Here is an 8932-nt window from a genome sequence, read left to right on the forward strand (position 1 = left end):
AGAGCTCCGGCCGGCCGCTCCGTGACTCAACTCAGCGTGTGCACACGCTGTATCCTCAATCCGTTCCGCCGTCCACCACTAAGGTAGTTCCGGGTGACGGCTGGTTCACTTCCGGTGACGTCACCTATTCCCCGCGTCCTGTATTGCTCAGCTGTTGCCTGGTAACAGCTTGGGTGGGTCAGTCCGTTAAGTGCGTCCTGTACCTAGTTGATGCGGCTGCAAGGCATTTGTTCCTGTAGCAATTTTGGACAGCGTGGGTTGTATGATGAGGGCTTACGCGTTTCAGCGGACTACGGCCGCCTTTCTCAAAGCCTGTGATTAGTGAACAGCCATCTCTGGATTGATATACTCCATTAGCTCCTCCTCTCCTGCTGGTGTGGATTCCCCTGGGTCCTAAAGTGGCTGTATTCCGTATTAATACGTATTTTCCGTGTCAATACGTATTTTTCGTGTGTCCTTCACACTGGGGTCCTCTTGCGTGCATTTAAGCATTACCACAAATCCCTAATCTCACAGATCAGCAGCCACTGAATGCCTGTGGCTGCTGATCTGTGAGATTAGGGATTTGTGGTAATGCTTAAATGCACGCAAGAGGACCCCAGTGTGAAGGACACACGAAAAATACGTATTGACACGGAAAATACGTATTAATACGGAATACAGCCACTTTAGGACCCAGGGGAATCCACACCAGCAGGAGAGGAGGAGCTAATGGAGTATATCAATCCAGAGATGGCTGTTCACTAATCACAGGCTTTGAGAAAGGCGGCCGTAGTCCGCTGAAACGCGTAAGCCCTCATCATACAACCCACGCTGTCCAAAATTGCTACAGGAACAAATGCCTTGCAGCCGCATCAACTAGGTACAGGACGCACTTAACGGACTGACCCACCCAAGCTGTTACCAGGCAACAGCTGAGCAATACAGGACGCGGGGAATAGGTGACGTCACCGGAAGTGAACCAGCCGTCACCCGGAACTACCTTAGTGGTGGACGGCGGAACGGATTGAGGATACAGCGTGTGCACACGCTGAGTTGAGTCACGGAGCGGCCGGCCGGAGCTCTGATTCAAATACTGGACTCCAACCTGACCCTAAACCTACCCGTCAGGAACGTGAGTAGAACTAGTGTGGATGCTTTATTGCAGGAACCATAGACGCCAAGGTAAACACTAATAACTCATCTGGCTCTACTTGGAACTTATAGTGAAGAGGATACACCCTTGTGATGTGATAACTAGTTCCCCATGGGGTATCTCTATTGGAGCACATCAACTTACTTTACTCCTATTAAGGATTAAAAAGACATTACAAGTGACACATATTCAGAGCTATCAATAGAGACTATACCATACAGATTTTTTATTTCAAAACCTCTCTATTTTAGTTTTTATCCCATTTTTTATCCCAATTTTTATCTTGATTTTTTTCATGCACATTGGAAGGTCTGTGTATGTCTGAGTGAGTGGATGATATGTATATACATTAAATATGAAATATATGCAATATCGTGATGAAAAAATTGCTTTATTTATACAACAACTGACAGTTTGTGTTTTATAAATATATTTTGAATAAATTCTGATAAATGTTTTCATTAAGTTGAACAGTATCTATTATTCGCTAAACTGCTAGATAACATCTTTAGGCCCAGCGCAACTAGTCTCTTTGTTTACTATAGACATGGAACTCGCTTTCTCATCAGGCTATCACCCACAGACCAACGGTCAGACCAAGAAAGTTAACCAACCTCTGGAACAATTTCTCAGGTGTTATGTTGCTGATGCGCAAACCGATTGGGTAAAGTTTTTGCCGTTTGCAGAGTTTGCGCACAACAACCTGAAGAGCTCTTCTTCTGGGTTCTCCCCATTCCAGGTGGTGTCAGGGAGATCACCTAAATTTGCTCCTTTGCCGGGCGCATCTACTCCTTTTCCAGCTCTGGAGGACTGGCAAAGGGCCCTGAAAGAGATTTGGGGAATGGTTAAGAGGAACCTAGGGAAAGCTTTCAAAACCCAGAAGAAGCAGGCAGATAAACATCAGTCTGTAGAGTGGAGATTCTCTCCAGGAGATTTGGTGTGGGTGTCCATGCGTCATTTGGCCTTGAAGCAATTGTCACCCAAGCTGGGTCCTAAGTTTATAGGACCTTTTCCAGTGGCCAAGAAAATCAATAATGTCACGTATGCTATTGATCTCCCAGCCAGTATGAAAGGTGTGAGATCATTCCATGTGTCCCTGTTAAAACCAGCAGTACAGGTGGATTCCTCTCCCCCCCCCCTGTGTTGGTGGATGACCAACCAGAGTATGAGATTGAAAAGATTCTGGATTCTCGCCTGGTGCAGAATTCTGTGCAGTATCTGGTCCACTGGAAGGGATATGGCATAGAGGAGAGATCTTGGGTGCCAGATTGTCGCATGCATGCGGAAGAATTAAGGAAAGAGTTCCATGACTTACATCCTGGGAAGCCTGGTGGAGAGTGTCCGGAGTCCACTCCTCCCTTTGGGGGTACTGTGATGGATTGTGGAGAAACCGCCGCGCGTTCTGACAGTGAGGCGGCGGTGTCCGCGTACAGAGCGTTTCCCCGCAGCAACATGCATCTAGTTTGTCTGGACCTAGTAGTGCACACAGATGAAGAGCTACGCGCACGCGTGGCGCAAGACAGGCTCTTTATGCCAATAGGAGAAGGGTCAGCTGATCGAGGCGGTCAGCTGATCCCAGCTCAGTAGGTGATTGGTTGATAGGAGCTGGGCAGCGCTGTGGAGCGCTTTGCTATATATATCTCTTGCCGTTCAGTTGCTGGTTGTCTGGCGTTGCGAATACCTATGTGTTAGCACTTAGACCTTAGTCAGATTCTTCAGTGTGGTGGAACCAGGTGGACCTGGGAATCCACACTTAGCCAGTTCACTGTATTATTATCTGTGTTATTCTTTAGACCAGTTCCAGGGTGTAGAGACCACGGACCTCACACCCCAGACTAGTAATACTGTGTATCATCTGTGTTATTCCTTAGACCAGTTCCAGGGTGTAGAGACCACGGACCTCACACCCCAGACTAGGAATACTGTATATCATCTGTGTTATTTCTTAGACCAGTTCCTGGGTGTGGAACCACGGACCTCACACTCTAGACTAGGCATTATTGGATATCTGTGTGAGAGAACGCGGAAAAGCCGCCGCGTCTGATGGTGAGGAGGTGGCTGTTTCCGCGTCCAATGCAGCGGTTTGCACGCGGACGCGTGCGTCTGGTGGCAGGGCAGAACGCGGAAGAGCCGCCACTTGTGACAGCAGTAGGGCGGCGGATTCCGCGTCCAGTGTGGCGGTTTGTGCAGAGCAGCGTGGGTCTGGTGTGGCTGGATCTGTTAGTGCACACAGGCTTAGGAACACGCGCGCGCGCGGTGAGAGGCAGAACTCTTATGCTAAACAGAAGAAGGTCAGCTGATCACGCTGATCAGCTGACGCCAGGGCAAGATTCTATTGGTTGATCATTTAGGGGTGGTGCTGGAGAGCACTGCTCCATATATACTTGCTGCTGGCCATTCTCAAGTTGTCTGCCATTGCGATCACTACGTGGAAGCACTCAGACCTTTGTCAGATCCCACAGTGTGTTTGAACCAGGAGGACCTGGGAATTCACACTGAGCCAGAAACTTTGTATTGTTATTCTGTGTTATACCCCAGACTAGTTCCAGGGTGCTGAGACCACGGACCTCGCACCCAAGATTAGGGAACTGTATTGTCATCTGTGTTATACTCCAGACTAGTTCCAGGGTGCTGAGACCACGGGCCTCGCACCCAAGATTAGGGAACTGTATTTTTATCTGTGTTATTCTTCAGACTAGTTCCGGGGTGTAGTGACCAAGGACCTCACACCCAGACTAGGCATTATTTGATATCTGTTATGACTTATTGCTTTCCTGACTACTCCTCTGTCTGATTCAGTACCTCGCATATCTGATACTCTGTTGCCAAACCCTGCTTGCCTTGGATACCAAATCAGCCTTCTGTCTATGTACTTAATCTGACCCTGTGTTGCCAACCTGGCTTGCCCGACTTTGAGAGCTATCTCTCCCCTTAAGAGATAGTCTCTAGATCAGATAGTGACATCCACCTTCAGGTGTCACTCTCCTTCTGATCCTCCCGACCTTCAGCCTGACTCCACCCCTTGGGGAGCTTCAGGCTGCTGGAAGGCTCTATGTTCTTCAGAGCAGTATCTCCTTTCTGCTTATGATCACCTGCGTGCAGGTGCACTACTCAAAGTATTACTGTTACACCAAACACTCACATACCTTAGGTGTCCAGAGGTTAGTAATATATCTGTATTATCGGTGATACTGCAGATCACCAATAATCAGATTCTCTCTGTGTGCTGACACCAATCGTTACAGAACGGCAGACCAAACCCAAATGGACGCACTCAGCAGCCGTCTTGATGCACTCACCACTACGGTGGAAAATTACACCCGCGTGCTGAACAGTCACCAGACCCAGATTGACACTTTGTCTGGGACTGTAGAAGTCTTTCAGACGGCTGTGGATGCAGTGCGATCTCCTCATAGCACAGACATACACATGTCTGTACCTGAAAAGTTTTCTGGTCACAGATCTGACTTCCGGAATTTTAGAAACAGAGTGTTATCATACTTTGAGTTAAGGCCTAACTCATCAGGAACCATAGCTCAGAGAGTAACCTTTATTAAGACTCTACTGTCAGGGGATTCCCAGACTTGGGCATACAGTCTCCCCACAGGGGATAAGGCCTTGACCTCGGTAGAGGAATTTTTTAAAGCTATGGCTATAATTTACGATGATCCGGACATTGCCTCTACTGCTGAGCGGAAGCTCAAGTTGTTACGGCAGGGCAAGGGTCCGGTAGAAGACTATGCTGCGGAGTTTAGAAAGTGGTCAGTATCAGCAAGATGGGGCTCATTCGCTCTTTTAGACTGTTTACTATCAGGGTTGTCAGACGCAGTTTCTGATCTGATGGTGGGCCATCCTGAGCCCAAATCCATTGATGAGGCCATTTCATCGCCATCAGAATTGATCGTCGTTTACGTTATCAGAAACAGACACGGGGTAGGAACAATGGGCGATCCTTGCCTTATACAGCATCTCCTCCACTTTCATCACCACCAGCGTCCCCTCCACCGGAACCAATGCAGATTGGTCGGTCGAGACTGTCACAGGTGGAACTGAGACGTAAAGAGAAAGAGCAGCTCTGTCTATACTGTGCAGAGGGGGGTCATAGAGTGCAGAATTGCCCAAAGAAGTCAGGAAACGCTGCCGCCTAGGTGTAGTCGGAGGTAATACCCTCGGCGTGCAGTTTTTACCTCTAGATGATAAACGTTTTCTTCTCCCTTGCACTATATCCTGGCAGGATAAGACAGAGACGACTGAGGCCTTTATAGATTCTGGCTCAGCAGCTAACTTTATGGACTATGAATTTGCTAAAAAATTGGGGATCCCGATCTCTCCATTAAAACAACAGATTCGGGTCACTGCAGTGGACGATTCCCCTCTGCAGAGTAATCACCCTCTCTCTCCACAATAGGGGTGTTACATAGTGAAAGTTTATCATTTTTCGTGTTACGAATAGCAACCTTCACAATCATACTTGGCATGCCATGGTTACAGATTCACTCGCCTCAGATTAATTGGGCTACTGGTCAGCTAACGAGCTGGTCTACCCATTGCTATCATCATTGTCTAGCGAAAGTAACCTTTGGTAAAACCAAGATTCATATGGAGGGTTTGCCAGATCAGTATTCAGATTTTGCGGATGTGTTTTGTCCCAAGGCAGCTGATAAACTTCCTCCACACCGTCCTTTTGATTGCCCCATTGATCTCAGGTCTGGTTGTATGCCCCCTAGAGGTCACCTCTATAATCTGTCTGGGCCAGAGAAATTGGCCATGCACGGAATACATACGAGAGAACTTAGCTAAAGGGTTTATTCGCCCTTCTCGGTCCCCGGCAGGGTCAGGGTTCTTTTTTGTGAAGAAGAAGGATGGAGGCCTCCGTCCATGCATTGATTATCGGGGCCTAAATAAAATCACAGTAAAAAATCGTTATCCCCTGCCTTTAATAGATGATTTGTTTACTCAGGTCACCAATGCTAAGATTTTCTCGAAACTGGATTTAAGGGGTGCATACAACCTTGTGCGAATCAGGGACGGTGATGAGTGGAAGACGGCCTTTAACACACCCGGCGGGCACTACGAGTACCTGGTGATGCCCTTCGGGTTGTGTAATGCCCCGGCCGTCTTCCAAGAACTAATTAATGAAGTCTTCAGAGAGGTATTGGGCAGATTCGTCTTGGTATACCTAGACGATATACTAATCTTCTCGTCCAGCCTCTCTGAGCACAGAAAACACGTTGAGTTTGTGTTACGAAAGTTGAGACAGAATATGCTCTAGGCTAAGCTAGAGAAGTGAATTTTCGAGGTAATATCTGTCGCTTTTCTGGGCTACATTATCTCAACCTCCGGTCTCTCTATGGACCCTGGGAAAGTCTCAGCGGTGCTGGAGTGGCCTCAACCTGTGGGTCTGAAGGCACTCCAGAGGTTCCTAGGGTTTGCCAATTACTATAGGAGGTTTATAAAGGGGTATTCTACGGTGATCTCACCTCTCACCAGTCTCACAAAGAAAGGGGCAGATACTCATCACTGGTCCCCTGAGGCCCATGCTGCTTTCTCCACCCTAAAGAAGTTGTTCTGTTCTGCACCCATTTTGAGACATGTTGACACCACTTTCCCCTTTATTGTAGAGGTAGATACCTCAGAGGTAGGGGTGGGGGCTGTGCTGTCTCAGCGTTCAGGGCTGCAGGGAAGGTTACACCCTTGTGCCTATTTTTCTCGTAGATTTTCACCCGCAGAGAAAAACTACGATATAGGCAATAGGGAACTTCTAGCCATTAAGTTGGCCTTTGAGGAATGGCGACATTGGCTAGAAGGCGCAGAACATACCATTACTGTTTATACTGACCACAAGAATTTGGAGTACATTGAAGGCACTAAGAGACTTAGCCCCCGACAGGCTCAGTGGTCATTATTTTTCTCGAGATTCAGATTTGTAATCACGTATACTCCTGGTAGTAAGAACATCAAGGCGGACGCCTTGTCCAGATGTTTTGAGCCCGAAACAGCACAGCCCTCAGACCCAGAAACCATTCTCCCACAGAAAGTGGTTCTGGCCGCCACTGAGACCTGGGGGGATTGGACAGATACGTTGGCTCCATTCCAACAGGATGTGCCAGAGGTAAAACCTGAAGGGGTCATGTTTGTCCCCATGCCTTTTCGTCTTCAGATACTGCAGTTGTTCCATTCTCACAAGAATGCAGGGCATCCTGGGGCCACCAGAACTCAGGACCTCATTGCAAGATGTGCCTGGTGGCCGTCGTTGACTATTGACTGCAAAGAGTTTGTAAGAGAATGTGCAGTATGTGCTAGGAGCAAACCCTCTCGTCAGGCACCTGTTGGGACGTTACAACCACTGCCAGTTCCGAACGAGCCATGGACCCATCTGTCCATGGATTTTGTGGGGGAACTCCCCAGGTCTGAGGGCATGACGGTCATTTGGGTGGTAGTCGATCGATTTAGCAAGATGGTCCATTTTGTTCCTCTGAAAGGACTCCCCTCGGCCCAGGAGCTGGCCGATCTTTTTATCCAACATATTTTCCGATTGCATGGGATTCCGGAAAATATAGTCTCAGATCGAGGAGTCCAATTCGTCTTTAAATTTTGGAGGAGATTCTGCCATCAGTTAGACATGGAGCTATCTTTCTCGTCAGGCTACCACCCACAGACTAATGGCCAGACCGAGATAACCAATCAGTCTCTGGAACAGTTTTTAAGGTGCTATGAGGCGGATGCTCAAACTGATTGGGTCAAATTCTTGCCTTTTGCAGAATTTGCACACAACAATTTAAAAAGTTATTTTTAAACAAGCTAAGGTCACTAGTTGGTTGATAAATTTGATTTCCATTGATATTTTTTGTGTGATTTTGTTGTCAGCACATTCAGTTATGTAAAGAACAAAGTATTTAATAAGAATATTTTATTCATACAGATGTAGGTTGTCTTATTTTTGTGTTCCCTTTATTTTTTTGCATGCTGAGGTTATCACTTTTTCTCAGTAGAGAGGTAAAACTTTAAATAAATTTTCATTTTTTAATTCTTAGTTATGTCTTACAAAAATTGTGAGACTTTTTTTTCCATGGATTGAGCATTGTTAGTGTTTAGAGAGAGGTATGCTTCAAACTCTAGAGTATGCACCTAATTGCACTGCATGCTGCTTATTGTTAATTGCTCCTACGTCTCAATTTTTCAAGAACAGAGCAGAACACTTGGAGGCTTATTATGTGATTGACATACAGTGTGACAGGCTCTCAGTTGTATTGTTTGTTTAAAACAGAAGTGTTTTGTCTGTACATGTAATTAAAATGAATATAGGCATCATCCAATCCATACCAGATCTCCCTCTTACCTTGCTGTAAGTCATTTAAAGACCATAAGTCAGAGTATAACAGCAATCCTTCACGTACAGTTAGCATTTCTAACAGGAGAGTCTAAAGTATATTTACTGAATGTTTTATCTTGCACCTGGTTTGAAAAGAGACTACACAATGCCTTGCCTGGTATGCTAACATAAAATACACAGCACAAGCGCTAATCACTGACTTTACAGTCACAGCCTAAAGAACAGCTGTCTTGGAAATAAAAGTTTAATATTTAGCCCAAATTCACAGTGACACTTTTCAAAAATGCCTGAAAACCACATATACCAATTAAACATAGTTGTCTCTGCATTATTAAGGCAGTTTTTGTGCCTTTGATAGCATTTTCGACAGCTAAACTAGGCAGATTGCAACCCCTGTAAATGCTAAGGATTTTCAGAATAAAACCCCTGAGCTCTGGGAGTACTGTAGATTGTAATGTCTCAGC

This window comes from Hyperolius riggenbachi, chromosome 2 (genome assembly GCF_040937935.1).
Source record: "Hyperolius riggenbachi isolate aHypRig1 chromosome 2, aHypRig1.pri, whole genome shotgun sequence".
NCBI lineage: Eukaryota > Metazoa > Chordata > Amphibia > Anura > Hyperoliidae > Hyperolius > Hyperolius riggenbachi.